The sequence below is a fragment of the Atta colombica genome, unplaced genomic scaffold, assembly GCF_001594045.1.
Source record: "Atta colombica isolate Treedump-2 unplaced genomic scaffold, Acol1.0 scaffold121, whole genome shotgun sequence".
Taxonomy (NCBI): Eukaryota; Metazoa; Arthropoda; class Insecta; order Hymenoptera; family Formicidae; genus Atta; species Atta colombica.
Window position 1 is genome coordinate 39,693 of NW_017259208.1, and position 5,114 is coordinate 44,806.

Genomic DNA, 5,114 nt, shown 5'->3' on the forward strand with positions numbered 1-5,114 from the left:
TTATTACAAAAATAGTAATATTGCTTGTTGATCAATTTCTCTAATTATTTTTATTATATTCTCGAAAATAATTTGAGAAGTTATTTGCTAATATAAATTATATTTATAAGATTAAACTATCGGTTTTTATCAATTTATCAATTGCTTTATAGTTTATTTAATCAATATATAAATATTATTTTAAATCATTTATGTTTATGTATTACTCGTAGCTTTACGTGGTAGTTATATCTTCTATCTTGCAGTTGTATCTTCTTCCTTGAAAAAGGAATGAACGATCAAAGTAGATAACCTTCATCCCTTTTTTATTACAAGAACAGGATTCTCTTCATTCTTGAAAGTTGTTTGTCATACACAAGAAATTATTTTTGATAAAATACAAGATGTTGTTTTTGATACATATAATTTTATCACAATGAAATATACTTTAAATAAAATAATGGATATACATTGATTTCCTATTCCGAGTAGATTTTTATCTTTAATTTTTTGTTTTCTTAATTAATTGCTACAATTTGAATTACAAACTTATATTTTATAATTCGACGTTATCGATGCCTCTAGTTACATAATTATTATATCTATTTTTACGTTATAACAAGTAATAATATAAACTCAATAATACGAGTTATTACTTTACATAAGCAATTACATTATACTAGGCATAATATATTTAATTTTTGATCTGATTACATCGTATTCTATCTCATATCGAACGTTTTGTACGTGCCGTGTGTATATGTAACTTCCTATGCATTACAACTTTCTCCCTCATGCAGCTTTCTACGTTACATTGCACTGCAGATAATCTGCTAAATCATTTGAGATGTGAGTTATTCGAACGATCCCCTTCCAGTTACATCACAATTGTGGGAATGAAATGTTTGCACGGCATATCTCAAAATTGTTCACCGTTTATTATAATGATAGAGTCTTCGAATTTAATTTGGCAGAATTCTAATTTGAGAACTCTATCAAGGAAAATATTTAATGTTAAATATGACGAAGCCAATAGATTATGGCACTCTTTTCGTAACTTTCCCCGAGTAAATATCGATTTTGGGTTTGTTGGAAAAGTTTACCGTTAAGATTAAAGTCGGTTAAAGAGAAGTTTTGAGAACTGTTCTCGCGCTATACAGTTACGTGCGGCAGAAATGGAACACGCCGACGTCAAAGTCATGTTGATAAACTGGCCAGGAACATTCTCACTAAACAATGTCTGCTTTCCGGTTTCCTCCCGTTTGCCTACTTTCGTCACGAGGTTTCACTTTTAGCGAAGCGACACAAGAAAGAACTGATCAAACGTGTCGGCTTCATGTGAAACAGTCGATGCGATTTCATTTAACAAGTCACGCCTTCGATGCTCTTCACTTTCCTTGATCAATTGATACGTTTGCTGAACGTACATAAATTGCAAATCGCGATTGCTTTTCTTTCTAGAAACATTAAGAACATTTTACTTGTCCGTCGTTGGATTTTTTATTTTAATTTGATTTACTCGAACATCAGTAAATTTTTATCCGAAAGGATATGTATGTATATTAGTTGCATATTTGTTACAATATTATTTTTTGTTAAAAAAAAAACATTTATTATTGAAAGAATATCTTTGATATTTAAAAAAATTTTTTTCTTAAACTACATAACAAAATTTAAGAAGAAATTTGCAGGACCTAATTTCATTTAGAAATTGATATAATTGAAGTAATATTAAAATATTGTAGAATGTCGAATTTTCTTAAGATGCTAAAATTACGATTACAATCAGTCGTTACGTACTTTTCCTTTCGACGTTATGCCATATGAAAGTAGTTCGGCGAAAGTAAAGAGATGATGTTTCAATTACATTTTATTCGATACATAAATATATAAATATTTATTAATTATACGTTTAATCTTATACATTTATTTCTTATAAATAATGAAATAAAATTCGCAGGAATACCAAAAATATTCCTAAATGTATTTAGAGAAATCAATATATTTCAAATTTAAAATTAAACATATTTTAATGTGATATATATATTATAATTTGTTGCTTATATAGAATATGTTTTAATAATATTTATGAATATTATTAAAGAAATATTTGATTTATTAAATTTAAATATTTACATATCATTAATATTCAAATATTCATGTATAAATGACGCATAAATGGGACGAATTAATTGACCTTTATAGGTTTTAGTTCTAGTTTATTAGTTTTAGTTTATATTTATTTCAAAGAAACTTTATCTGTTCTTGAATCTTAGCTGCAAGATATTCAAATCATGCTGCTAACTGTGCACATTATTATTAAATAGATGCTTGAAATTTGAAACTATTTAAATCATTTCAGTATATCTAAATAAACACGCCCTCTTTCTTCATATGAATTTCTTCACAAATAGGAACTTAAGAAAAAAGCCATTTGCGGTTCGGATAGATTCAAGATTTTAAGTGGGTCAGGGTTTCTTGCGTAAACAAAATGCCAATATCATGACTTTAGAAAAAGTTATTTTAAAAATATCGACAACACAATTCGTGAAAAGAAATCAATAAATGGGCATTTTACACTAAATAGTACAATTTTTGCAAATGAGCACGTGAGATTTAATTACCGTTTTCTCTTTCTCTTTCTCTCTCTCGGTGATCATCTACGATCATATTGCGTGTATAAAGATCCAATCAAGGTGAAGAAGATGAACCAATATAAATAAACGAATTTCATTGAGCGTGGATGACGTTGCAAGTTTGAACGAGACTTTATATCAATGAATCAGATTTCATTTCTTATTGATATAAGAGACAAAAGTTAATTACGCTCGCTCATATTCGTTGAACCATTGTGAACGTTTTGCCCATCATTCGTCCTTGCCAACTTGGTCTAAGTCCACCTTGAAGCAGTCGACTACCGGAAAGCATTCTCCTTAACCGGCCACTACTTTCACTCTCCACGAGCAACCTGTATCAACGTGGTATTCGCGAATTTCGCGAACTTAATGTACGAGGAAAGGTGAAAGGCTCCGCTATGCTATAATGAGAGAACATTATCCGAGGAAAGCATAATCGTTATGATGTTTGAAGGACCATTTGTTTCGAACGACGCCACTCGCGCTCTTTTAACATGAACGCGTTACTATCTATTTAAGCTGGCTGCGCTGTGTCTAGAAAATGTCACTTCCTGGTTTCTACAATGTTATATTCAGCAGATTTGACCTGCTGAAAAAAATGCCACACATTATTATTATTACCTAATGCTATATATGTAAAAAGCAACATAAAAGTCATATCCTGTATATTTGCAGAGACAAAGATATTTGTAAAAATGTACTTGATGTAATAAAGTTACACATTCTGTTTATTTATTTACAGAGACAAAGATGTATGTGAAAGTATTTCATGTAAAGCCTAAATATTTTTAGGGTATTTTTCAAGTTTCTATAAAAAAAAAGAGATACAAAATTTTATTTTTTTGAATCGTCCAATTTTCTCGTGGCCTTGAAAAGTGCCAATCACAAGATCCATTCAAGTTACGTAAATAATCTCTCTAAGTAATTAGATAAACAAAATTATATATACTAAGTAAATACGTAAGTATACACGTTTTACAAAGACGAGTTACAAAGACGGAGATGTCACTTGACTAGTATTAGAAAGTGGTGAGCCCAAATCGGCATTGCAATTATCAAAATTATACTATTTGAAAAGAGAAAAAATTACATGACAGCGACAGTGGCAGCCGGCGGCGATGACATCGTAAGCTTTCGCTTTCGCGGAAACGCGTTTGTATTACTGGCCAAACAACTTGTTCCTCGTCAATATCCTGTTTATTTGCACGTATCCTCGTGATTACGCACAGATATAAAATTTATCATGTGATGATTCGCATTTTCCGAAAGTGAATTATTATATTTACATTAAATCAAATATGTTTTAAATTATATAAAACGATGATAATATTTGATCAATTACTGATTCATATTAATAAATATTAATTAAATATTATTTAAAATTTTTGAAATTTTCTTTTTAGAGCTAGAACTAAAAAAAAACAATAGAGAAAATTTCTTTATGAGCGACCTTTCAGATAAGCGAATGTGTTCCCGTTATACATACGAGTAAAGCTGATTAAGTAATTCCTATGTTATAATATTACGCTATGTGCAGAAAAACATTAATCACAGATTTGCAATTGACAGTGATTGATACTAAAATTAAGTAAAATTAACTTATCGATCAAATGATCCCACAAAAATATCGTTAACGGAATTGTTATTCGTACCTTCCATGTATTTCATGACAATCTTATTTTATTTCAGACGGAAATACATTCACTAGCAATTTATTACTTTTGTACACTGAGAAAAATGTTTTTGTACAACAAACAAAATGTATTTAATTAGTATACAAATGTATGTGATTATAATCAGAATTCTAATTATAATTGAATTACTGGTTATCTCGACTAGAGCATTTGACAAAGTTAAATATAAATATCTGATTTGCAGGGTTGGCAAATAATACATTACATTCTCAGATAATATTTTGCCGGCATTTTGCTGAAAATTTACTTAAAAATGTTGTAAGCAATTTGCCAACAAAATGAATCCTTTGATGCAATATTGCAAGCAAAGAAACACACAAACTGTAGTAGAATAATTTTACAGTAATTTTGCGGCAACAATTGTGGTAAAAGTGTTTGATTATAGTAATATTGCGACAAAATTGAAGCAATTTTGCTTATTATCAAAAGTACAAATTAATTTGTTAATTACAACATGTAGACAAAATTTTATTTAGCAAATAAAATTTGCTTTTGTTTTTGTCAACATTACACAATAAGTATCAGCAAATAAACTGCTTTATTTTTGCAAAAATGTTATTTAGGTTATAACGTCGTTACAAGTTATTACAAGTTACTTTTTTCGATAACGATTGGATAATATTTTCCTCTGAATACGTTCATAGTAACGCAGTTACATTTTTGGAATAATGGTAACGATTTTACTATTTTATTATCATTACTTTATTTCTATTTACGTTTAAAAGTTTTAATCGTAACTAAGAACATATATACATGCATATATATATATATATATATATATCAGCTATGTGTAATGAGCACAATA

General features: G+C 28.8%; 1 protein-coding gene across 2 annotated transcripts in view; it reads left to right on the forward strand.

Moving 5' to 3' along the window:
* Nucleotides 1-5,114, forward strand: part of LOC108694621 (nose resistant to fluoxetine protein 6-like) — an 18,652-nt gene that overhangs the window by 1,146 nt on the left and 12,392 nt on the right. The gene's annotated exons all lie outside the window — the stretch shown is intronic.